At 47.8% G+C, this 27833-nt stretch overlaps 1 long non-coding RNA gene across 7 annotated transcripts in view; it reads right to left on the reverse strand.

Annotated features, from left to right (window-relative positions):
- Positions 1-27833, reverse strand: part of LOC126522746 (uncharacterized) — a 785183-nt gene that overhangs the window by 149509 nt on the left and 607841 nt on the right. For all 7 annotated transcript variants that reach the window (XR_011895173.1, XR_011895179.1, XR_011895176.1 and 4 more), the window contains one exon: positions 5274-5324. This is a non-coding gene — a long non-coding RNA (uncharacterized lncRNA). The remainder of the gene's footprint in view (positions 1-5273; positions 5325-27833) is intronic.

Genomic DNA, 27833 nt, shown 5'->3' on the forward strand with positions numbered 1-27833 from the left:
TGTTCGTTTGTAATTATATGGAAAGTGCCTTCATCTGCAATGCAATGCCGCCGCCACCCGGATTGGACGGACCGACGAGGGAGCCGACCGGAGCGGAGCAGCTCCGGGCTGCTGTAAGCAGCAGCAGCAGCCTGTTCGGTGTGCCTGCCGTATATATTGCGATGCGGGATAATTATCAAGTTAATATGGATCATCATTGAAAGTCGTCGACGTTTGCAGCTTCCCTCCCTCGATCGCGTTGTGCCCTCACCCTCCCCCATCCTCTTCGTCCGCTGCTGCTTTCCATCGCAATCTCTGTGCATCGTGCTTTTGAGCAAGAGGAGCAGCTTGTGACGGCGAGGAGAGAACAGAACGCGCGGAAGATGGGCGAGAAGCATAGACGTTGGCAGGGGAAGAGGGGGAGGAGGGGTGCATGAGCTATACTTGTGGAAAGGCACGCGCAGTGAATTCAAGACGCTAAAGCCAGAGGCCCGTTTCCGCTCTTTCTTGTCTTCTCTGTGGTCGGCGAGGAGACGAAGGCGAAGGGAGGGGGAGGGGGAGACAGAGATGAGATGCGCTGCGAATCAAGACGATCGCGAGAATCGCAACGAGGTACAGATTAGAATTAGAAATAAGGCGAGACGATACGGGCTCCGTTCTCTCTCTCTCTCTCTCTTTCTCTGGCTCTCTTTTATACATATATTTTTCCTTTCTCCTTTCTCAGCCATAGAAAGCCAAGATTCGCGAAGTTTCTCTCTGCTATCTTATTGCTGACGCGATTTTCGCCGGTTACTTATATGTAGAGCACGGCGTTTTCTGAAGCGCGCGGTATTCGTTTTTATAGCATAGGTTCACGCATACGAAACCCGAGCGCGGTGGTCGATACATTCAAGAAGAGAGTGCAGTAATTTTCTTAACGTATCCTTTCCACATCTACGTTCTTGCAATGAAGCCGTAACGGGAGAGGAGAAGTCAGGTTCACGATGGCTAGTTGAAATGAACCGAGGGCCAGCCCTGAGACCACGTTCGCGCTCACTATAGGGCGAGAGTTTTATGCAAAGCAATGCGCACGATGGAAGGGCGAGGGAGACGTAAAGAAAAAGAAAAAGGCAATGAAAACAGCGGCGAATACAGGAGCGCAGTTCGCTCTCTCGTTTTTCTTTCTCCTTCATCTTACTCCTGCGTCAAACCCGGACCCTGTTCGGGCTAGGTGCATAACTAAGGCACCCCCTTGCATGGCAATGATGCTGGCTCAGCGGCATCCATACATATTACGTGCTTAGGCAGCGCGCGGTATCCCTCATGCGCCGAAGGGAGGATGATGATGGACCAAGTAAGCTTACAAAATGGATCGGCAATAAAGGAGAAGAAAATAAAGGAAAAAGATGCATGAGATGATTAGCTAGGTTTTACTGCTTCTTTAATTTTATGGCGGTAAAACTAATAGAGGCTGGCTCTTGGTAACAGTAGAGTAAAGGACACAGATAATTTTGACTTTATATAGTATACATTACTGTTAGCGTCTCAGTTATGTGTTTGCTGCGATAGCGGTAATTGTAAGTGCTAACGTTATAGCCAAATCTTTTCGATAGTGTGCATTACAGCGATAGCCATTTTCCGGTATTCCCTGCTCCAAACTGCATGATGCATGGCTGGCGATGGATGCATCGTGCGACTAAAAAAAGAAAGAAACCAGAGAATTTGATTCTTGAATCTCCCGCGTGTCAGCTGGGCACGATAACCTCACAGCAACGTCGTATTATGGCAGTGTCTCGTCAAATGTAACAATTTTGATAACAACCACCTTGCTGAAAAAGAAAGACACGAAAAAGAAACGTAGAAATAACCATCGATGGGATTTTTAGTGGCCCAAGTTAGAAGTTTCTTTAGGTCAACAGGAATGAACGCTAGCAATAGGAATGCCTTAGTGAAAAGACCAAAAATTTATGCAAACACTTTTGCCGAGACTGAACAGTGCCATTGGGAAAAGTAAAAGCGATGAAAAGATAGACTTAATCGTAAGTGGCCCTACCTCCAAAGCTGCGTTAGTTATTCCCGTCAATGCTTCACAAGTTGGACACAAGTGTTCGCAGTTTTTTCCAAAAAAGTGTAGAATCTTTCACAAGGGGGGAGTAAAATTGTTCAGAAATACTAAAGCGTAAAAAGACAAAGCCAGAAGAGCAAGACCCCGGATACCTCGTAATTTAGTTCTCACGCTCCATGAGGATATCATTAATGATTTGCCATTCTTACCGGAACCGTCAAATGGGTCCTCTCATTAAAACTAATTAAGGAGCCGGAGCGCGGCCTAGAATCTTTTATAAGAAAATTTGGCTGCCACGCAGCAGGGTTCTCCGTTCTTCGCGCGCTAATCGCGCGATAGGTAAGTTTGATAGTCTAGCATTCATACATGTAATATTCAACTAGCTGGAATAGACGTTCCTTTGTGCTATCTCATCAACGTGGCACTTCGCCCGAAAGAGTCGGCAGGCGATCGTTCAAGATGGGTTCAGAGGCGAACACAAGTCGCAATAAACCGAAACCTCGGCTTTAGTGACATTATTTGTTCGAATACTGTTGATCTATCTATAGCATCATCCACGAAGAAATCGTTTTATTGCGATGGCGATACAAGGGACACCCCAAGGAAATTTTCGCCGTCGCCGTGATGTTCTGTGTATATATATAAGCACATACATATATTTCAATAAATAAAATGGCTCTACGATCGGATTCGAACAAAGACGCCCTGGCACGTGTGGGGTCTTAGGGTCTCACAGGAGTACCGACCACCGCGGGTTCGAGCTTAGCGAGCCACAGGGCCGCGTCAGCCGTCAGCCTCTAGCGCCGCTGCGCGCGAGCTCAGGCCACGAGGGGCTACCGAGCGACGCACGCAAGAACACAGTATTGCCCTAAATTGACGGAAACCGTTTATTGTCTCCAACGGCACCCAACACTGCATGAACGCCCAGTCCCGGGACGGCGGGGAACCAAAGGGGTCCCGCACCAAGGGCGAAAATACAGTTAGGGGCGCCTGTAGCACGTCGCTGCGAGAGCACAGGCTCAAGCTGGGACGCGCCGCTAGGAAAAGTCCCGGCGGCTATGCTACTCGCTCTCGCGATAACCGATGGGTCAACTCGGGAGAGCTCGGGCAATCTCCTTCGGCGTGGGCCTCCGATGAGTGCGGCTCGGCGTGGTACGACCTCGCGCGAGCACTAGGCACCCGTTCTTCGGCTTAGCGTCGGGATAGGAACAACACGAGGTACGCGCTCCCCGCACGGGCAAAGGCACCGTGCGTGAGCTCAGTCCTAGTCACAAAGGTGTCGGCGGACGAGAGGAAGCATGTACGTACCGGGTGCTGTCCCAAGGAGCAAGAGAGTCGCTACCGTCACGGCAGTAGCCACCAGGGGCCGCTCCGTGACGTCACTAGCTCCGCCCTCACCGCGAACCAGCGCAAGTGGAGCGCCACCGCCAAAACTGGTTCGGAGCAAGGACGACGTGGCAAAAAGGATTGCAGACATGGGTGAAATGCGCCCGCGCAATGGCGCGTCGAATTCCCCAAATCCCCACACACGTAAGGCCGACACTCTAGCCACTATCGGCCACGGACACTTGCCTAGGCAGGCAGCATAGGACACCCTTAAGAATGTACCGCGTGCAGAAGATCTTCTACAGCTGCCAGGGCGCTGTTGTCTTGCGTACCACGTCGCATCAGTGTATGTCGCACCCGCGTATAAATTGAAGATCGTTCGAGGAGTTGTGATTGTCTATTATCCAACTTGTGGCTCATAACCGCTATGGGGGATTGGCAAAGAAAGGGGCGGATTATTCCCAGTTATAACCAGAAATACGATTTCAGAGCTTCTATAGAGAAAGGCGAAGTTACGTGTTCAGTTGTTAGCAGTAATAGCAGAAAGAATAAGTAACCGTTAATCGAAACGCGCTTAAAAAAGGAATATAGATACAAATTTAACAGGTCATTCGGCCGCACTCTGCAAGGGATGCCTGTGGAGCAAACCTACTTTTGGCTGAATGCGAGAGTAGAGGCCCCGAACGAAAGAGCCGAAACGCATCGCTTAAACAATGCTATCGCTGTCAATGGTGCGCCTTTCCGGGCGAAACTGTCACTTTCTTTTTATATATGCATATTGTTGCAGCCTCTGGGTGCCTACGGACGCTGATTATATCACACCTAGCACACCAACGCACCGGTGTAAGAGCAGGTAGCCTGCAAGTTTATTTCCCGATTAGAGTCGCGCTAATTTGGGCGACTTCTGGAGTGTTGACAGGAGTCTCTGTAGAGGGCAGTGATGGAGTGGCCTCTTCAGAATACGCCATGGAACGGTCGAGAACCTGTTTCACACCGCCAGCAAGCACTAAAAACATAGCGATGCCGCTTAAAGCGACACTAAAGAGAAATAATAAAAAAATTGTTTAAGCTAATAATGTATTCTTTAAAACTCCGTTTTTGTTAACTTCTCGGTATTAGGTTGACTATTAGAAGAGGAAATGAAAGACGAAGTTCCATTTCTTGAATTTCGCACCAAAATCCCAGGACCCGTACGTGCGTACGTCAGTGTGACGTAATAAATTTCATAACGTTTCTTTCTTTTTCGTATATTTAAAATTATTTTCGTATTTTGGACACTGTGGCTCATAAACATTATTGAGACTTGATAATATTAATCTACAACCTAGTCCGTCGTTCCGGATGGTAAATAAGCTAGGTCGGATGAGATGCGGTCGAAATCTATGACGTCATAGCGAACAGATGAGAGAACTTCTCAAGGTGACGTCGCCATCATTCTTCCGTTTTTGCGTCTCTTCTGGCTTACCAAAGATCATGTCCGAGCAACAGTAGCCTTTTTTTTTCGTTTTAAAAGGGTAATTAATTAATAAAGCTCTGATTATTTGTATCTTTAGTGGCCCTTCACCTATCATTATCGCGATGCAGCAGGCGTAAGCACCATGGTTCCCATAATCCACAAGTTCGCGCGATGGTTCTTATGATAATATCAGCTCGGTAAATATATATGCGTGATAACGAATAAGCGAATATTCACTTAAGCGTAGCGCTTAATAGAAGCAAAAGTAGGCTGAGGAGACAGCGAAGAAAGCAACTTAAATCGCAATAACGATGCATGAGCTACAACTTGCACAAACCACTTTTCAAAGCAAAACAACAAAAAATCTGCAGAGAAGTAACGGTAAACTTTCTTGATTGGTGTTTTCCCACCGTGAACGATACTATAAAAAAAATTGAGCATGCATGGTATTATTGTCAAATAGATTACCTTGCTGTTGCAGCTCTTGCTTCGAGTGGCAGTAACCTCCAGGGGCGCGACCTGGAATACAAACATAAGCGACCTTGTATATCGTACAACTTTCGCGCAACGGTGGTTACATCACCTGTGCTTTCATCAGCGCGTCAAATTTACATAACAAAATGTGCAAACTGCACAAACGCTGCGCGCGCAAAGAACCCAGAGAGCGAACAAGAAGCCCTGAAGGTGCTGTATTTTGTAACGATCAAGTGCATTTCCAATGTCGCTCTTATCATCTACGACGCCGAGTGGTCGATTTCAGTGATAACGGCGGCTCATCAGTGTCCGAGCCAATTATTAAATGTGAAACAAATATAAGCTGGAATGCACCGCGAAATAGGGGTCCACAAGAGGCCCAACAGACCACAAGAGCTTCAAGGGCGCATTATGCGCTGTTGTATGTAGCGGTTCCCTTACACACGACCTTACAAGCATCGTACTGGTATGTGTTATCGGCTGTGTTGTATCAGCCGACAAGGCATTATTATCCTGGAGGCATTGAGCAACTGGCGAAGGCACGCACCGAATTCTGTTAAGTGAACGACGCAGAGAAAACCTCAGTTGCGAAACCCCGGGCCATTAGAAGAGATGGACGCCTGCACGGGCATTGAGCTCAGTCCATCGCTTTGAGATTTTCGACTCATTAGTCTTTACGAAGATGTATCGGGGATTCGAAAGCGCTTCCTTGAATGGAAAATTTCGCAACATCCTGATTCATTGAATCAACGTCTGACCCTGTACGCACATATAAACAAATGGTACCGGACACGTACCCTCGTTGACCTGCACGCGAGTCATCGCAAGAACACGTAAATAAAGGGAGCGCGTAGTCGGAATCCACGCGGAACAAAGCCCAAAAATAAATACACGAACTCTAGACAGCACAAACTGTTATTCTTTTCGACGAAACTCAATTCTCGCCTTGCTTTGGCCAAGATTGCGCTTCGCGACGCGGCCGGAAACGGACTGTAGATTGCAGTCAAGCGTAGCACCGCTGGACAGAGCATGGTCCCTCTTTATCATCATTATCATTGCTTTTTTACTATTTCTTTTTACTTTTCGTGGCACCAATGTGACGGTGCCAATAGGAAGGACAGTAGGAAAGAAAGGTCGGGAGAATATGGGATGCACAGTCTTCTTTCTCCCGAGATGAAAAGAAAAAGAAAAAAGAAGGCGAGCGATAAAGGAATCTTGGGGACGTGGGCGTCTTGAATGCGATTTCCTCGAAAAACGCAATTTGGACTTTGGCCGTGCGACGCGGACGGACATCGGGGGACCCTCATACATTTTGAGTAGGCGCTCGTATATACGTATAGGGTGTGCGTCAAGGCATGCGTTGGTGGCAGCCGAGTGTGCCACTTCGTCCTCTGCCGATTTTCTCTCCTATACTCGCCAGGACTGTTTGCCGCTGAAAGAGTTTGAAATGAGATGCAACTCTCTGCCCTCCTCTGCTGTCCCTACAGCAGCATTCGACCTAGAGTTCGCGCCCAGGCACTATATTCACCTGAGGGCGGCGTTCTCCGCGTGGGATGAAAAAAAAAAGAAATATATAAAAAATACGAGGCGGCGGCGAAACATCAACACGTCTCGACGGCGCTTGTGATCTCGTTCGTAGCAGTCAACAATTTCCGCCACGTGACCCAGAAAGCGAAACATTGGCCACTTTGCAGGAGACGGGCAACTAAATTTTGTTTTAATAACAGATGGAAAAGAAATCACTGTTCCCCCTTTCCCGTTGAGCCGCATGTCAGCGTATGTTATAAGCAAGGCTAAGTTGTCATTAATAATTCCAAGACCCTACTACAGCAATCAAGCAATCATTGGTCCCTGTAGTCGATCTCGCTATAGCTTTTGCTCAACATCAGAATGTCGTACCATTACAAGCATCGCTGAAAATCTCAAGCATTTCCTTTAAGAATGTTCCATCCCCGTGTAACACTCGCAATTTACCATTACTAATCATTCGACATGAGTCGTTTTAGCGCAATTAAGGAAGCAAAAACGCAGCAGAATCTACATACAACGACGCCCTGTGTGAGTGCGCAAAGAGTCGAAACACGTGTACACGCACGCACGGACGCATTCAGACAAATTATACTGAGGCTTTTGTTAATCGGAGTTGCTGACTACTAGCGAGTACGACGGCCATCTTGAACGCATCATGGTTTCAGAGGCAGCATGGGCATACGTACGTAGCACAATTCGAATCCATTCTATTCTCATGAAGCGTTTACTTGCTCGTTACGGCGCATGCAGCCGCGGGTGCGCGAAGGCGAGCTTTCTGGTTCTTCTTTTTTTCGTTCTGCCGCACGGCCGACGCCGCCACTGCCGAGGATGGATGGAGGCGAGCGCCATCTGGTGGTAGGCTACGTGAATATTTGTCACCTCTCCGTTTCAAAGGAGATGGCAATAAATCATCATCATCACAATGATCGTAATTATAATCACTCCAGCGTCGTCGACACCAGCCACCAGGGATGCGAGGTAAATGAGACGCCTTTGATAAGAACGACAAGGCCCCACGCTTGTTCGTTCCCCTGAATGCTACGTACCGACCTTAGCTGCGCAGATGTTCGGAAATGTGCGCGCTTCTACCCGTTATCGCAAACATGTCGAGCTGCGCCAAACATGAGCACTTGAACATTTTCAGAACTCGGTTCAAGGCCTGGCCTGCGTCTGACGGAAAGTGGAGCTTTAAGGGGTTAGCCCCCCAGCCTCTCCGTTGACCTTTCAAACCCCAGCAGGGACTTTACAATAAATGTTTTATCTCTCTCTCTCTCTCTCTCTCGCTCTTTGGCACTCTTGCCTCGTGAGAGGCGGTCGGAGACGTGACGGCGAATGTCTGCCGCGTTGCATCCATCCAACGCATTCAGGAAACTGCCTAATGATAGTGAACAGACAGTACTCAAACACCGCCACCACGGATCATCGGCTCAGAAGGCAGCGGAGGCACTTTTGTGTTCGACTCCGTATAGCACGTATAGCACTATACGTTCGACTCCGTATAGTGCTATACGTGCACGTCTCTCTGTCTCCCCCTTCTTTCCATTCCCATTCTCCCTTCCCCCAGCGTAAGGTAGCCAATCGGACACATGACTGGTCAACATCCCTGCCTTTTTTTTCTCATCTTTCTCTCTTTCTCTCCCATCTTGCTTCCACCGCTGCTAGGCTGTGTGTTATCTTCAGCGCAAGGTACCCAATGCGAGGATAAAGGCTACGCGCGAAGCATAATGTTGTACGAGCATGGTCCCATATAGGCTATTCCTGCAGAATCACAAACGACTGGGCTAGTTGGTCTGACATATATTGACGGGAAAACTAAGGGCGAATAAATTGGACAAAGGCAAATAGCGCTTGTCCACGTGTGTTCCATGTGCCTTTGTCTCATTTATTCGCGCTTCTGCGATACAGCCCCTGCCTGTCGTGTCGTTAAGCACTCCCGCAGTATTATTGAAACATTGGGGAGCTGTACTAATAACTGCTTGTTGCTGGGATAGGTGTCTCATACTTGTGGTTTAAAAGGACGCGAAACAATTTGAAGCAACGACAGGACAGCAGCAGGAAGGCCAGTGGCGCACTTTTCTCTCCTATTAGTCCTTCATATTGTTTCGCTGTCTTTTACACCGTAACTACAAGTAGGCGTTTGCATGCGCCAAGTCGATATTACAGAGGAAAGAGATATTACAGAACCCGTGGGAATCGCTCTTGGCATGGAAGAGGAATATCGCAGAAACAAAATACGAGTGCCTGTTTGAGTCTTAAATAGATTTGTCTAGGCTTTCGGGCGATTAACTTATCTGGAGTACCCTGGGCCTTAAATCCTAAGCTTGGATGAAGCACAGCACGGTTGACCAAACTTCACACAACACTTACTCACTGAGGCTGTTAATTTCTGGAAGAGAGAGAAAAAAGAACCTTTTTGAGAGGGTATTGAACTTCCGCGACAGGCCCCCTGATGAAAAAGTTACCAATATAACAAAAACTTCGAGAAGATAGTTATTAAAAATAAAAATTACAGCAAGAACAAGCTGAGTAAGAAAAATAAGGACGGAGAAAAAAATAGATGAAATTTTGAGGGATCCCCAAGAAACGTCCGGGGTCTCAGGAGAAGGTGCACCGGGTGATCTCGAGTTTCCTGTTCACGAAATTTGCATAACAAGGTGTTGATTAAAGCTCGCTCCAACCTTCTACCCCCCCTTTTTTTATTCCGTTCTCTTTTTTGGCATCGTTCGCCCACTTTATCTTGGCAAGGCGCCTCGCTCTCCTCTGTCTCGGGAGGATTCTACAGCGTTTGAGACAATACAAAAAGGAGCCACCGTGGCACTAAATACCGGCTAGAAATAAAAGAAGAAGCAACAAGAAAAGGTGGATGGTTGAAGGTGCTGGTGCGTGAAATTTTAGAGCAGGCTTGTCTTGTGAAGGGCGCGGAGACGGTAAGGTAAATGGTTACGAATCTTGCCTAAGCTACCTCAAAGCGCCAACCATAAAGCTTCCTCCGAATACAAAGCAATCACAGTCAACAGAACCATAGTATGCGACACGATGGTGATGAATTTGGAGTTTATGGCGCTAGGGCCAAGTATGGCCAAAAAGCGCCAGACCATAGTATGGAACACAACGGCAAGTGCGCTGTTAGCCATGTTGAACGAAGGCAAACTTGACCAGCTGAAAATTTCTAGCGCATCTCTCAAACTTGAAAGCCTTGCAACATGCATTTTCCAGACATGTGCAGCCCGCAGATAAGGTAGTATGTAATTAAATCAAGGTGCACTTAGGTGTACCGTGAATTTATCTGATGTGCGTGGATTCAGCTGATGTGCTTTGGGATGTCTGCTGATGTGTGGGAACCATGTGACGTGATTCAGATAAAGGGCACTTTTTGTACCTCGCTCTATACCGGGTGTTTCAGCGAACACTCAATTTTTTGCTGAAATCGCCTGCTGCAGATATCATAATTCTAGTCAATGAGCTGGTGTACTCGAAGAGGGTGACATTATTTGCGCAGAAAATTCAAATGCATAATCGACTAACCAACAAAAAATCCCTACCTAAGCTCTTAAAGGGACACTAAAGCGAAACCATAAATAAGTTTAGTCTAATGAAGCATTGTTCGAGAACCCTGCAGGCAGTCACTTAAAAAATAGTTTAATTATTAGATGAGAGAATGAAGGTACAAGTATCAGTATTTGAATTTCGGGCCGAAACCCCAGCTCCGGTACGTCCGCGTGACGTCAGAGATTCCAAAGTATGTTTTCGCATTTGGGCCGCGTTGGCTGAATAAAGGTTCCCGAAACTTGCCATGTTGATTATTTGGTCTCTTTAGAACACAATGCAGTCAATCTGTGCCGCTATATGTTATTAGTAGGCCCTAGAAGATTCCATCAGGATCCAAGACATCACAGTCCCCAGGTGCGGGAACTTAAGTAGGCGTCGCCACCCGTTTTTCGTTCTTGCGCTTTTTCTGGCTTACCAAACGTCTTATCGTTGTAAGAGTGGTGTTTTTGGTGTTGTGGAACGGTAATTTGCTGATGCAGAAGAAATCGTTTTTCACTTTAGAGTCCCTTTAACTAATGACCTTATGGCCCACATTGAAATTTACGAATTATAAACAGGGAATTCGCAAGGCGGATCCACTTGGGGCAAATTATCGGGATGGCACCAGGTTCATGGTATGAATTCCCAAACTTTGCGGAGAAAGGCATTGGCGTTTCAGTTACTTTTATGCTTCAATGCTTCAATGCATAAAACCACGTTTTCTTAAGAAAGTAAATGAAATGACAGTGCCTTTTTACCGCACGTTTGACGGCGCATATCTTGTAAATGGTGTCATCCGCACAAGGTGTCATACGCATGTTAATGTGGATATGCGTTACAGTCTCACCCGCTAGAATTTGTAAATTGCAATATGTGCAATAAGGAAATTAGTTAAGCACTGAATGAGTGAACTTGCGTTAATTATTTGATTATGTCTTTCAATTTTTTTTTGTGCAGGTAATATCCACCTCTTCGAGTAGACCAGCTCACAGACTGAAATTGTGCTTTCTGCCACTGGTAATATTGAATACTGCGGTTTCACTTGCCCAAATCACAATTTTATTATGACGCGCGCCGTAGTGGGGGACTCCGGATTAATTTTGACCCCCAAGGGTTCTTAACGTACCACAGGCAATTAAAAAAAATAAGTGTTTGCTGAAACAAAACACACTTACATGGGGCTTTTTTTTTTTAGCTTCGCCAATATAATAAAGATCACCTGTCGTTGATAACACACATAGTCCTAAACCTTACAATAAATTACTCCATCAGGCGAACATAAATATCGTGAGCAATCAAAGGCGCAATCGATTAATTAACAAACTTCCACTGATTAGGATCATTAGTAAAAAATTTGCAGCACATACTGCATTTTACGAATTGTAGCTAGTAAACTTGTGACACATTGATTAGAACGAATTCTGAGGATGACACGGGTTTCGAGACATGCACCGTCACACTTGCGGTAAAAATGCACCAGAGTTCAGCTTAAACGCTATTCTATGCGTTAAATCACAAATTTAACTGGAGCGCCAATGTACGTCGATCGTCGCACACTTTTAAAATAGCGTATCGAAATTAGTTTCCCCCTGATAATTCATTAAAAATGGACCCCCCTTGCGAACTTACGGGCTATAATTCCAACATAGCAAAACGTGCCGTATAGTAAATAATTAAACAGCTAATGAATGCATTTTTATTAATTAGGCGGTATATGCGTTCTGATTTCTCGTACGAGCAATAGGCGCCTTATTGAGCAATGTAGATCAAGGGTTAGCAGTGTGTTATCTGCCACAGGCGATTTTTAGAAATTTAGTGTAGCTAAATAAACAACACCTGGCATACGTGGCACTGGAGTCGACGCGAAGCTTTGTGGTGCCACATTTACTGACGCTTGAGAGTGCCATCTAATGGAGGAAGAAAATAAACTAGGAGGTCGCATTACGCCATGCAGCCAGCTTTCGCAAGCCGACTCCCCGTGAAGCAGCAACTCTTCGATTTTCTCTTTCAAAAAGTGAGCTTGACACGTGACCCTGCACTAGCCGGACTCTTCCCAAGTGCGCTTGGGTCGCGATGCATGATTTAATCCACGTACCGCTGTGCTTCGCCAAACGTCTCCGCGCGCATGTGCTCCTGATGCGCTCGCGCAACTTTGGTCGTTTATTGAAAAATGCACATTCGTTGTGTTCGTTGCAACGTGCGAACGCGGCAAGCAACCTCACGGGCTGCGTCGCACCCGCAGTATTTTCGGAATAGCGTGCGCCTCAATTGCGTCTAGCGCGTCAGTGGAAGGCGCCAAAACCTAGCGCGACATGGTCACGCGTTGGGCCGGCTTTCCGCGGCTTCAGTTTGCCTTACGTTATGCCCTGTCCTCATTTTTTTTATTGATGTGATATAAGGAGATGTTGGCGCGCAATTTAAGGCGCCGGCTACTCCTTATCTCTTGGGTGGTTCCGTCATACATCATTCAGGGTTCACGGTTACATATCAGATAATCATTTCACACAAGCACCAGGACTTATAAAGCAACGTTTCCACAGGAAGACTATGGCAAATGTCTCCACACCTATGTAGTCGAAAGTGTCAAAAGTAGAAACGATACTGTCGCCTAATAACACATTTTCTAGTCAGCGGGTCAGCGGGTACATACAATATACATGGCAAAGAGTCTCCACACTTATGTAGCCGAAAGTATCAAAAGTACAAACGATACTGTCGCCTAATAACACATTGTCTAGTCAGCGGGTGGTATATACATCGTGTAAATATATTAGCACATACAGTCACAACAGAGCAGTCAACGTAACATAATTCCCAAACAGATGGATATATAGAGGCCAACAACGGCCTTGCAGAAGAGCGCTTTAAAAGCACTAAAGACTTTTTTTGAAGACAGCGGCATCGCTGGACGTTATTAGAGCTTTCATTGTTCTGTTCATTTCAATATGACTCTATATATCCATCTGTCCACATTCGTTCCTTCTTCCGTGCTGCATTCGACATCAGTGCTGGGAACTGAGCAGATGATGGATCTCAAGCTGAGTGACTCGCAAGGCAGGGGCTCCTGCATGCGTGCTTTCAAGTTTTTTTTTCATCGAAGCGGCAGCTTCCAGTTCAGTCACAGGTTATTGTGAAACAGTAAGTCAGGTACGCTTTGGCTGAGCTGACTTAATCAGTCCGCCAGTGCATAGTTTCGTTCCGTCGCCGTGGTATATGACTTTATTGTATGCGTGAGATCAAGTGTCCCTTACCGTGTATTAGACTTCATGCTTACGGATTGCGATTCATGTGTTCGCGTGCCAGAAGATTACCATGTCACTAGTCTGGATGCTGGTTACTCGTGCCGTCCTGACAACAAAGGACCTAGTTTCTGAACCCTTCAGCATTTGGAGAAAACGTTAGGGTATCCAATAGGGCTCTGCAAAAAGTTAATCTCTCTCTTCGTGAGGAAATGGCGTCATCCATTCACATTCCGTGTTCACAAGCTGTGAAAGCCACATACACTCCTCAGAGGCCTTACGATACTGCTACATTTAAAAATAGAGTTACCGATAGCACTACAGCAAAGAAACAGGAGCGGTAAGGACACTGCGACGATTTATGCGGCCATATAAAACGGTCGCTTCAAGCACACGTCCCATCGGTTACGTAACTTCTCAAATCTTCCAGCTGCTCCTACCACCGGAAGCAAAAATTGAAAGAGGTAATTAAGCGATAGCCTAGGGGCCGCGGGATAGCTTCGGAATCTATTCAGATTCGAGAGACAACGCAAAAAAAGAAAAGAAAAAGTTCCGCCGGCGTCTGTCTGATCGGCATCGCCGCATCCTTCTTGACCGAGCCCGCCATTCGAACACACCTGCGTCGAACGCTTCTTCGGTGGTCCCCCTTGGCTGACCAGCTGCCCTCGTCCTACCGAGAACGAGTGTCGGACGTTGGCTGGCTGCACCCATTAAAACAGCCAAATCACCCGTGGAAAACGCAAAGGTCAGTTCGGCACCGCCTCCGTTGCGCTTTCTCTTTGTTGTGACACTTTGGGCTGCTCCGCAAGACTGCTTGCTTCGCCTCCGTGCTGACGGCCCGCCAGCTTGTCGATTGGGGGGCGAGCTTCGCCGATAATCGTTAACGAACGAAGGCTCATTGTGTACAACGACAGCAGAAACGAAATGAACAACCGGATGAATTTAATGATACGTGTTCGTTGATTAATCTGTAGTACCGTTCCTTTCCCTGCAAGCTGGGTTGCTAAAATAATGAACGTTCGGCCATTGTCCGTTGCTCGGCTGTGCGTATCATCTGGCGGTTGACTATGTATTGAAAAGTCGTTCTACTGCTTTCATCTTTCAATATTTTCATTAGGTGTGTGCTTCCTATTTCATGATTGTATTCCTGGCTAAAACAACGTTACTCTGCGCCTATGCGAAGGAGATATCAGGTACTACGCACCTTGGTGAGCCGTTTGGTTTGCTGCGGTGCTGCACACTCTTGAATATTGTGCGCATGCTGCTTAAAGGTTAACGCAGTCACACAGTAATAATCGTCGTCAATCTTTTGCGCATTTTTTTTTCTTTAGCACGGTGCATCATGCACTTCCATGCCAGGACATAACCAGAAATTAGAAACATATATTGTAGAGCTCGGTCATTTCATCGCCCCGCATATACAGTTGGCATCAGCAAATTACGGAGCACGGGATCTGAAAAACATCTGAACACGTGCACAGTCTGGAAACGCGGTATGCTATTCGAATTTCTAGCCTGTGCTATTGTACGCGAACGGCATGTAGCGTTGTACGGTTTTACGGGCTACACAGTTGCAGACGGCTTGGAAATACCGCAGTACGTAAACGTTCGATGCCGGCTGCACATTAGCGCGTATCAAAAAGGCGCACACGTCTGTTTTCTTGTGGAAGAGACAAAATTAATTCCTAATGCCTTTAAACCCAGTGTGCAGTGTAACTTTACTAAATTAGCAATGGCGGCAGGTCGCTTCGCCGCAGTCGTATTTAACGGTGTGCGAATTGCTAGCTTTTATGTTGAAGCGAGCGCAAAAGTATTTAATGCGAAGCATTCTTCGACTCATTCTTGGCACTTCGCGGTAGGTAGGTAGGTTCCTGTCTCGCCTCGCTTGAATAAAAATAAAATAGAGCGTTACTGGAATCAATGCTCTGCCGACAAGCACAGGAGCCTGGTGCTATACGCATTGTTTTTTTTTTTTTTCATGATCGTAGGCATAGTTCCCGCATTCCACAGCCAAGCTGCTCTTTGGAAGGCTCGGCGTGTCACTTCTTCGCCCCGAGCCACTTCGGCTCCTTTCCTTGAGACAGCTTGTGCTCCGAGGCACCGTGTTAGACTGCAGTAGCTCCGGGACCGTCCCGCTTTCCTCAGTATACTTCTCCTGTAGCACTCTATACGTGGAAATTGTGCGTCGTGGTACCCACTTCATGATTGCTAGGGTTAATCATGTGTTAAAATTTCTTCACCAGAGTGCAAATGCCACCGTCGTTTTACGTATACACCACATGACATTGCCATAGAATACGTACGATTGCATAGCACGTAGTTGCTGATGAATCTCACCATCACATATGTTTAAACTAACAATTGCCACGTAAGCTATAGTGTCATACGGCCCGTGTAGAACTCATTCCGCCATACGATAATCTTCGGCGGGGTCTCTCTCTCTCTCTCTCTCTCTCTCACACACACACAAACACACACACACACACACACACACACACGCACACGCACACGCACACGCACACGCACACACACACACACACACACACACACACACACACAGAGAGAGAGAGAGAGATACCTGCAAAATGCTTCGCATAACGTCGATTCCCACAGTGCGTGGGATCTGCGCAATTCGTAGTGGCATTTCTTTGATTGTTTGTAGTAGTTCTTATTATTACACCATTGCAAGATGAATAATAATTGCGGTTACTGCGATAACGTGTTCTTTCACATTATTTACAAGCTTTAATTTTTGTATTTAGATTATTTAGGTGCTTTTGCATGTAATTGTCTCTTCGCAATGTTCTTTATAGTTCCTATGCTTACAATGACATCTACATGCAGACTTTCATGATTGCATGCTGTATGTGTCAAAAGCAAGCTATGCAGCATTAGAAGGTCTCCCTGACAGTTGTTGAATCTTGGGAACTACTATTCCACTAACAACTTGTGTGCAATAAGAGTGCACGTCTACGGTTCAATAAAGTTCGACTTCAAGAAACAACACGAATATTTGTAAGAAATTGGCTTGCGGTCTTCTATATGTGGCTAGAATATCGAAGAGAGCTCTGCCCGAAATACACAAGAACGGAAATAATAATAATGGAGGAAATTCAAAATCAAATTTCGACAGGACCAGTATCACTTAGTGCGAGTTCAGCTAGGCAGCTTCAAAAAGCGACAGTCTCGCTGTAGTTGCTGATTGGCCTTCGAAGTGCACTTGTAGCGGTTGCTGGACCATTAGCGAGGGTTAGTTTTTTGCAGTATACAGGCAGGCTTCAATGAGATTTTTGTAGTCCTGCATTCTATAATACAACCCTAGTATAGTGCAAACAAATCGAATATTCAATTCTCGAATAAATGTTTCAGCTCGAACCATAAGCGTTCGATTCGCATTAGAAATTTCTTTCTATTCTACTTATACTTCTCATTTCCTGAGTTCGAAAGTGAAATCTATAGGTTCACTTAATTTCGATTGCGCAGACGGCACTGCTCGGCAACCTCGACGTCTCGGTTCTTCTTCGCAGCAAATATGTCTCACACAACGACGCTTTGTTGCTGATTCTGGCATTATGTATACCCGCACTGGTGGTCGGCGTGTGCAGAGCTTGGCTGAATGGGTCTGATTCCAAACAAAACTTGCCCTATTGGGAGTGAGAAAAACTAAAACAAGAGAATTCATGAGAAAAAGGAACACAGCACAGTAATCTAACAAAAATAAACAAAGTCTACGCAGTGCCATGCTGAGGAGAACTGAAATTCTTTAAAAAGAACGATAGAAAGGATCGCGCAATAAGGGCCATAAAACAACGTAACACATAATTACGTGCCATTATTTACCGCCGCGTGGAAGCCAAGCGAGAAACAATTGTGACCTCTCCTTCGCTTCTCACTGTTTCTGATCGGTCAGCCTCGGCTAGTTTAAACGAGGCGCTGCATCGTCGGGGTTGGGGAAAGGTCGTTTGTTTCCTATGGCTAGCGTAGCGTGGGCAGGCGCCGTCCCGCGTTGGCAGAGGCGTTTCGAATCTCGCGAGAATGACACGCCGCGTGGCCGTTCACACCTGGCACTGCTCTTCCTCTGCACGTATACGTGGCCGAGCTCTCGGGGCCAAATCTGTGCCACTGGCCGCGAGGGATGCCAGCTGCACCGCTTTCGGCGGCGAGCTGCGCGAAGTAGGGCGCCAGGAATACGCGGGCACAGACGCACGTGACCCTCCTCCACCGCTCTGCGGGGGAGATAACACGGTCCGTGTCGCGTGTGGTGAGGTGGCGAGAAGCAGGGGTGGGGGGGTGGGGGGGGGGGGGGTGCTATAGCCAGCTGGCCCTGTAGCCGGCCGGCTGAGTTGCACTACCCGGCAATTATTAATGACGGGTTTCTCTGCTGTGGTCGGCAATATTTTATTTAAGACATTTAGTTCCGCTCACTTGATTTCCCGCGATAGAGAAAGAAAGAGAAAGCTCGTTGTATAACTGCCGGCGTTCCGTTTGTTTCTATTGCGGGTGCCGTTTCTTTCAATTACAATCGATTTTTTTTTTCACTACCATATTTTTTCTTATTTTTTCTTTCATTTCAGGCTTCGGCAGACGATTGCTGGCAGCTTACAGGCAGCACTGCAAGCTATACCCGGGGCCCCTTCAAGACGAAGCATTGCAGTTCATCGATCAGCACAGAAAATTATTTTTAGTTTTGACAAGGTGGACGGCGAAAGAGAGACAAGGGTTGGGTAAATGCATCACTTATTTATAATAGTAATAAAGCGTTATTATCATCGTTTTTGCATATTCATTTCCTGCAACACCTAAGCAAAGGTATGCTTGTGAAGGGGCAGACAGAGCAACTGCACGGTCCCATGGCGTTCTTAAAAAATAAAGAAAGAAGGAGGAAGCAAGAAGACCGCAGGAGAGTAAACTTCTATGATATAAAAGAAATGAAAGAGAGGGAGAGAGAGAGAGGAATATAAGAGGAAGAAGCAAAAATAACATGCGATAAATGTGGAACAGATCCTCTAAGAAATGGCAATTTAACCCACCACGTGCAAGGCAAAATAAGGATGGTCGCTGATAAGTGCGCGTTCTATAAGAACAGTTACATTAAAATGACACAATGGGTCATTTTAATGACCCATTGTGTCATTAAAATAATAATACGCTCCTTGAGATTAGCTGCTACACAAAATGAAATTAAAGGAGAGCCACCTATCGCCTACACGCACAGCAGCGAACTACTTTGTGCTGCTTAATATTCTCTGAAATCGTTTCCTGCAATAGTCACCTAAGAAATAAACGTAGCTGTATTTGTTTAACGAACGTACATAGGGAATCTAGTGCGGCACACAATTGTGGAATCCACGTCAGGAGCTGGCTCCAACTCGTGACAACTTCTTATTGGTCTTACTCTTCTTCGGAAACAATATGTCGAAAAACTGGGAAGCGATGAAGATTGCGATGACGAGAAAAAAAAAAAAAAATATATATATATATATATATATATATATATATATATATATATATATATATATATATATATATATATATATATATTAATTGCCGTATAGGCAATTTAATTGGGCACGATTACCTGATTACAAAAATATAGTTACTATTAGCTTTGCTAATCTATTACCTTTCCTCTGCTACCCGGCAAAGATCTTCTGCACGTGGTGCTGCGCGTTGACTCACAGAGGGGTGAGTATCTTTGTGGCCTACATCACGTGTCGCATGTGCGTCACGCAGCAGTACACACTGCAGGGCACTTTGTCGTGTGTTACGCGCTGCTGGTATAAGTACCGGTTCTTATCGCACTTTTTTCTATCTTATGGACGCCGCGGATTGGAGAAGTCTTCGTACTTCGGTGAGGCTAAGCAGATGAAACAGCGGTCATGCCTCGAAGAGAAAGCAGCTCATAATGTCATCGTTGCTAAGCTGCTGCAGGTAACGTATAAACGGATCCCGTATTTTCATTTTGTAAAACTAGATTTGATAAAATCCCAGACGGACGCCCCAATTTTCAGTCGTCGTTCAGCATATCGGTAGTCATACCGAGAATCGCTGATTATACTCGAGGTTAGTCGAGCATGTACGGCGGATTGGACGATGCATAGTGACTTATATCGCGGCTCAGCAGCCATTTCTGCCATTTCGTCCACAAACAACAAATCGTAAATAATTCATTGCTTCATTCGTCGGCTGTTTACAAGACTCTTGTGTGCGGTCCAGCTAACATTGGGGCCGCGAGATTCAGTGCTCGGTGAGCCTAAGCATGAGACGTTTAAAATAACATACATTGGTCATGTGCCAGGCACCGAAGCAAGCGAAATCGCTATGTGTTGTAGTAACAGCGAGCTTGTGCCACTATGGGGCGGCTTGCAAGTCTCAACTTGGTCAACCTTTATCCTCACCACTTTCCATCTAGCCAGAAGTCTTCCTTCAAAATTATTCGTTTCATTGCCCCTGAGAGGATTCATGTGGTTACTTATCGTAGTCCATCAGTCCTGGTATCCTTAACACATATTCGAAACTGCGGTGTTCTGCCCTGAAGACAACAGTATACTCGAACAAGAGTTACAATTCAACGCGCCTACACAATTAGGAAATGCATTAAAGATGCGATTACTGAAATAACTTTCCGGGCCCAAAAGCTTCGATGCGAGTGCCTCATGCCAGAAGCAGCACGCGGAGCCCACTTCCACCACTTCCTTTTGCTTTTATGAAAAACGAGTACATAAACAATGCGATGAGTGCGAGGACCTGATCTCTCTCGAGTGCTCTCGAAAGCACGGGCGAGCTCAAATGCGAGCGTGAGCCACGAAGCAAGCACCCCTCGAAGACGCTACTCAGGAAGTGAGCTTACAAGGAAAGCGCAGCAAGAATATATAGATATATATGTGAAAGCAGAGGAGAAGGAGGAGGCGAGAGTCACTCTCCAGAATCAACAGATGTCACGCCGAAGGAGCGTGCAGTCACTGTGCGCTAGCAACGGCGAAAGAGACATCGACGTCGAGCGAAAACGACTCTGGAGAGCACTCTCACAGATCCACGGGGGAAAAAAAGAAAGGAAGACTGAATCGGGGCTCGAGTCTTCGGAACACGTAAGCGTGAGGACTCCGTTCTTTTCTGACGTGAAGAAAAAAAAAGGGAGGAGACAGAGGTGCGTAGAGCGACTGGGAGGCATTCTGGACGCCAGTGAACGCCCGTCCGCACGTGTGTATCTGTTTCTGTGCGTCTGTGAGTGCGCGTGCGTGCGTCTGCGCTCGGGCATGCGCGTTTGTGTGTTCGCGTCAGCGAACGTGCCCGAAAGAATACCCGAACAAAAATACGCCGCTCTTCGCGTGAAGGCGAGCGACGGTGGTGCCCTTCTTCTCTTCTTCCGACATGAAAGGTCCATTATCGAATTGAGCCGCTGCGGTAACTCCCAAGTCGGCGTGTGTCTTATCAAAATAACTCCACCGTGTGTTTGTGCCAGTGGGATCGAGAGCCACCGGCTCGCTCTTCCGGGATCCGTGGCTCGGGCTGGCTGGTGTATACTGGCGCCCTCTCCGCATCTATTTGCTTGCCGGCGGCGCCCATCGCTGGACCTCCCTTCCACGTTCCTTTTCCTTCCCCTTTTCCTAAATGTCCTTTCCCACTCCTCCGTCTCCACGTGTACAGTAGATCTGTGCGCTTTGTTTATTCGCCGTGGTCTTTATAACGTTCTATGCGCTCTCAGGCTGAGACTATTTCTATATCGTTTTGTCGTGGTTTTCTTTTTTTCGTCTACTTCCTCAACATCCGGATGAGATGTCCATCGAACCGAGAGACGGAATCGCTAGTGCGGACGAAGGTTGGGGAGGGTGGCTCGGATTGGTGCAAAAGGAAAAGGCGAGGAGCCAGAAGGGATCATGTTTAATTTATACCGGCCCGGGCAAAGAACAGCAACGGCTCAGCGGCGTCAGTCAGCCGCCAGCTCCGGCGGCGCGGTGGTGCGTCGTCGTGTTGGTTTTAGCTTACGGCTGTTTGAACAGGGGGCGGACAGGCAGCGGACCGGGCTACCATCCCCGCCACCGGATTTTGAGAGCCCCGGGAGTTACACGGAGATCGCGCTCGGCTTCGCCGCCGCCGGGAACGTTGTGCAAACTGTCCCTTTCTCCTTGTTAGCCTCCTCGCTCTCTTCCGCTCTCTGTCCTTCCTTACGCACTTGGCAGTTGCGTGTCGCTTTATACCCTTTCTGCTATCCTTTCGCGTTGGCCTCGCTTTCTTTCTTGTTTGCGTTGACCTTTCGCCGCACTGAGTCGGCAAAAAAATTCCTGTACGAGCCCGGTGCCAGCTTGGCGTTTTCTCCGCTTCACCGTGTTTGGCGCTAGCATGCGACCGAGCTCACGAGACTTGCTGGGGCCTCCAGGGGGGCAAATAGTCGTTTTTCTTCTTTCTTTTGTCTTTTTACACTTCATATTGTATAGTTCATAGTATTTCACCTCGAAGGACCTTTACACCCGATGAAATCCGCGAATCCGTCACTTTTCGCACTGTGTGCATGATATCTGCGCCTTCAGAGTCAACGTACGTTGCTTTAAGTTGCTAGTTTTTTGGAGCCGATTCAGTCGGATAAAGAATCGCCAAAGAGCGTCTGAAACTGAGATTACGCGTGACTTGCTGGCTGAGCTGCGTCTAACAAGCTGCAGTCCTACAGGAAGGACATGTAGCTTTCAGTCGGACACCCTGCTCACAATGAACTTTGTACGAGGGCGCGCGTGGTTGCGAGCCAGATGTTTAGAACGACCGCGACACGGCCTCAACGTGCCCTTTCGTAGTGGTTCCGGGTCTTTGTGACAGGATTCCGCAGCGCCGAGGGGTTGACTCCCGCGGAGCGCCTACAGAGGCGTCCCGCTGTGTATCGAGAGCGGGTGGATGGCGGTCGGACCGGACCGCTTAACAGATCTCCACTTCTCCGCTATAAACGCGCTCTTGTGCAGAAGCGCATTCCAGGGAAACCGCACTCTTGCCAGTCTCCTTGTCAATAGAGCAAGCTGTATACCGCGGCGTGCGCAGAGGGGGACAAGCGTTCCTCACCAATGCGCTGGACACACCGGTGAGTCAGTCCACTCTGTCTTTCGCGAAGCTGGCGGACCACTGCCCAGCAGGAACTTAGTCTCCGACACAGAAATGAGGTCCGTTGTCAGCAGCGCGTCTAAGTGTTCGGCGTAAGTTCGCGAACGACAAGAGTTATGTCCATGGTATGGGATGACCTCCGGCCACAGTAGAGGGTTGGGAGGAACACAGTGCAGCTGCACCCTCGGCTCCTCGCCATCTTGAACGTCTGCTATAGAGATGACGACTGAACGTAAATATACGGCCCCTGACCACGGTGCAACCTAGACGAGCAATGGCGTTTCCGAAATCTCGCACTGTGCGCATTTTGAAGCGCCAAATTCCTCTGTCACGTGCGATGCGAAGATGAAAGTCGGCGGTCGCTATCAATCTGCTTTAAACGAGCCATCAACGTGAGGACCTAGGAACGTGAAAGGCAACCGCACGTCGCGTTGGAATCTGACAGAGAAGTGTCGTCCATGCCCTAAGGAATGCTATTAATGAGAAACCTCCCCATACTCCGGTTGAACACGACTGTCCCCAGAAGGTAGAGCGGCAGCTGTCCTAAAAGCAAAACTTCGGGCTGTGGTCTGCCGCAAGTGCGTCCTAAATGACATACCAGGAACGTTTGACTTTTTTTTTCTTTCCTTCCCTTGTTCGAAGCGTCTAGGACAGCGGTCTTCAACTGGCCTGGATGGCGCGTCAGAAAACCATCCCAGTACAATGGAACGCGTCCTGACAAGCTCGCCTGACGTGTCACGCCTTCCGTCCCGTCCTGGCGGTTTTCCGGATTCCGCGCTGGATTATACCGATCCGTCGTTCATTCGCGGCGCGGGTGAAGTGATTTAAAGGGGGAGAGGGGGAGTAGAGCATTGTGCGGCTCGTCTTTGTAGAAGCGAGCCGCGAGCGGCGAGTTCATAGCAAATGCCAGAGGCATTCTCGGTATAGGACTCTATTGCTCCGGCTTCGCGGGAGGTCGAGGTTGAATTTGAATTCCGTCTTGCTTGTCAATTTTTTGTTTTATTGGTTTTGCAATGCGAGTGTAAGTAAATATAGACTATTAGCACGTCGCGCTCGGTAGAGAACAACGGCTGCGTAATCTAATAATGATAGCATGATCACTGATACAAAGATCACGTATAAAAATAATATTGACATATATATAAAATATATATGCGTCAACCACGCCTTGTGAAAGGCTGCAGTCACTATTTTCTTATTGTGTGCCCATATTAACTGAAAAGAGGCAGCTTTCAATGAAATGGATGTGATAGAGCATTCAACACTTCTATCAAAGCCTTAAAAAAGCGCTAAGCGTTAGCTTTTACTTGTTTGCGGCATGTGTCGATTGCCTATCACACATTTTATCCTTACAGTCTTGACCTCGTTTCAGCATGCACCCTGGTGCTCTGGCCAAACAACTGATGATTCTCGTATGACTCACTCACTCACTCACTCACTCACTCGCTCGCTCGCTCACTCACTCACTCACTCACTCACTCACTCACTCACTCACTCACTCACTCACTCACTCACTCACTCACTCACTCACTCACTCACTCACTCACTCACTCACTCACTCACTCACTCACTCACTCACTCACTCACTCACTCACTCACTCACTCACTCACTCACTCACTCACTCACTCGCTCACTCACTCACTCACTCACTCACTCACTCACTCACTCACTCACTCACTCACTCACTCACTCACTCACTCACTCACTCACTCACTCACTCACTCACTCATTACTTCACTCATTAATTCACTCATTTATTATTGAATGAATGAATGAATGAATGATGTTTTTTGAAAGTCTTTGTTAGATTTATCGCACGTCCCGATCGTGCCTTCATGTCATTGCTATCCGGCCTCATCTTGAAGAATACCAGGAGCGATTGGCATGCTGCTGCATAATGTGCACAAAAGATGTATAGTGTTTGAATTACGTTAGCATTACAAGCACTTAGCCCCAGTTCTTCGAAGCGATCGGTGAACTCACGGAAAAGAAAAATGTTGTCTCCATTAATTCAAAGACTCTCCCAAAGTACTTCATATAATAGCTTAGACGAATTACGTCCGGAGTCCTTGGCACGAACGAGCACTCTAGAGAGGATCAAACTTTCCATCCATTCCTTCCTCATCCGTCCTATCGGACAAACTGGGAGACAATCTCCCACCGAGTCCCAATCTTTCTCAGGCACACGCGCTGTATAGCGCTCCCAAACTCCACCGTGGAAAAAGTTTGGCACCGACAGCATGCACAGGCACGAGCACTCGCCGCTCCTACGCTGCTCAAACAGAACTGCGCATCCCCACACCGCCGCACGCGGACGCCGTTCCTTTCAAATCCCCAAGGTACGGCAAAGGTCCCCTCTAGATCCCAGAACCGTGCCAGCGCCGGGAGGTAGGTGGACAGGTGAGCGCGCAAGGTTCGCTCTCTCGTGCGAAAGCGTGTGCGGCCGCGCGCGCCCTCAACTTTGAGTGGGTCTGCCCAACAAACAACCAGTTTCGTGGACGTGCCTCGCGAAGCAAGCCGCGGGTGCGCAGGTACGCACGTACGCTCGTTTGGCAGCGCCGGGAAGAAGCGAGTGCCGTTTCGCCGCTGCCCTCCTTCCTCACCCTTTCCTGCCCGCCAGATTCGACCAGCCACCAGGCGACGAGTGCCGCACAGCAGAGGCCGTGGAGGCCTGGACAATACGCGGGCTAACCAACGCACACCCGCGTTGTTTGTACAGCAATGGTCGAGCAGGATAACGCGCGCGGCCCTGGAAACGTAAACACGAGCGCGCAATGCACAAAGAAAAGCCGACCCTCTCTAACTCCATCAAGTTTCGCCGGACAAATATAGAACTGCAGCGCGCGCAGCGGTTCGGGGGCCGTCTGCGAGCGTTGAAGCAAGTTCGCGGCACTGCACATGCGTGGGCGTATATATATAGAGCCGCAGTGGACGGCGTGCCGAATGAATGTGTTGCGTATATGCGCATACGTGAGGCCGGGCGTGCTTGCAGTGTGTCCAACAAGCGCAGCTCTAAGAGTGGCGGAGGTGGAGGGGTAGGCCATGCTCGGCGTTCCTTGCAAGCGGACATCCTCCTCCCGTGTCCTCGTTCCTTCCTTTCTCCCCAATCAATTTTCTCGCATAATTAATTATGATAATGAGCTTCCCAGAACAAGGGCTTGAACGTGGACGTGAAGCTCGGCCTCTCGACGACGGTAGGAGTTGAGGTCGAGGGCACGAGTTGGGGCGTTGGGCTGGTTTTGGTGGCCGGTTGGCGCTGCCACTGACGGCCTCACCTCACCGCCGTGCATTAAGGGCTCCTGAAACTGTCGTAGGCCGGTGGCGATCGGTGTTCTGTGTCCAGTCTTAAGACAGGACACGGTCATGACTTTGGGAAGGTGGAGCGTGTCTGTACATGCCTAAGCTTGTTCTGAGGGCCCGGGTCAACGTGGCGTGGCGAGGGAAATCACTATATTGCGGTACCAAGAACAACGTCACTTATTAATTAAAGTGCGTGGTTATCAGTTCTTTCCGAATCATTGTGATGAAAAAAAGAATGCCGAGGCGTATGAGTTGAATGTTTTCGGTAGAGTTGTGGGGAATAACGTTTTAATTTACGAGAATTTGCATATGCTTAAATGTTTCTCTTGCAGTCTGAAAATACAATAATATGCAAAATGACAATATCGCAGCAAAAAAAAAAGAACACAGAACAAAAATAATACAGTGAAAAGAGCTAAAATTACAGATAAAAGGAGCGCTGACACATTGTAAACGAAAGCACCAATCTCGAATGTAGCCCCGTCGCTTGCAGACACGAAATTGTGACAGCTTTCTCGATAGTAATTACTTTAGCACTGCACAAGTGAATATCTTATGGATAACCCTTCATAATGAATTTATTGGAGAGAAGATAGCTAAAGGAAAAGCAGGAATTCTGCCGAAAAAGAAATGATTCTGCTATGTGGTCTGGTTCATCACAGTCATCGTCGCCGGTTATAATTATGCCTGTTCCAGTTCAAATGCCTGTCACGTGCTCCTCTGCATTAAAATACTGCTGCTCAGTGTCCGAGTGAGTTCGCACTTAGTTGTATTGTGACGAAGACAGGTCTAAAGACTACCACAGTGTGGGTTGGATACGGCAATCGTTAGGTTTACTAAGGAAAATATTAGTACGGTATGGGGTCAGTAACTGAGCCGCGGAAACGACAAAAAATGTGCCTGTTAGCAGCACCTACCGTGTCCGACGAACTGCGGTATCGCCACGCGTTTATGTTTGAGTCTGAATTTATTAATGTTCGTTCCTCGCATTTCATCAGGAGAAAGAAACCTGCCACTCGACGACGTCCCACGTATCGCCAACGCTCAGAGCGTTTTCCTGGATCGCCAGACCAGCTTAAGGCTGCATTTCGACTATCCCCGGACCGCGTTGCGGAAGTCGAATGGCCCCGACGCTATAACTCCGTGTTACCAGCCAGCAGCTTTATCCTTAGTGCGTATGCCTTCTGCGCTTGTCTCTTTCCAGGGGAGACCGTAGCCGAGCCAAGCCCTTGCAATATGCCGAAGGAAAAAAATGGGGCAGGGGCCATGCGGGAAGGGGAGGGAAATGACAAACCGAAGTGTTTGATCTTCAGGAGGAAACAGGCATACCAGAGAGCGAGCAGAGACCGAGGAAAAGTGCGCCTAAAACGGCCAATCCATATTCCCGGCACCTCAGAGGGTACATCGGATGTCAGTACAAGACATAAAAACAGAAAAAAAAGCGAACGACTTACAAAACTGGGCGAGAACAAAGAAAAATGAACAAAACAAAAGAGAGAAGAGCTCTCAAACATTGAATATGAGGAAGGGAGAAGGGGAGGGGGGGGCACTGTAGCAAAACCAACAGTCGCCAACGGATGTGCGGGCGTGCTCGGACCGCTCGCCTTCTCTCTTTAGATTCGCCCGTTACATGTGAGCCCCAACTGCTGGACCCTTACAACCCCCCCCCCCCCCCCCCTCATCCACTCTTCCACGCTCGCCCCCGCGAGCAATAAGGGGGGCGTAGGAGGCAAAGCCGAGCGAACGCGAGCGCTTGCCTATGCCTATACCGTAGAAGCCACAGTCAAACCTACACCGCTGAGATACGAAGCGAGCAAGCTTCGGCGAATCCCCGAGGCGTCATCTCGCAAAGCCGCTCAAGATTGATTAGGC

Source organism: Dermacentor andersoni, chromosome 6, assembly GCF_023375885.2.
Source record: "Dermacentor andersoni chromosome 6, qqDerAnde1_hic_scaffold, whole genome shotgun sequence".
NCBI classification, from domain to species: Eukaryota; Metazoa; Arthropoda; class Arachnida; order Ixodida; family Ixodidae; genus Dermacentor; species Dermacentor andersoni.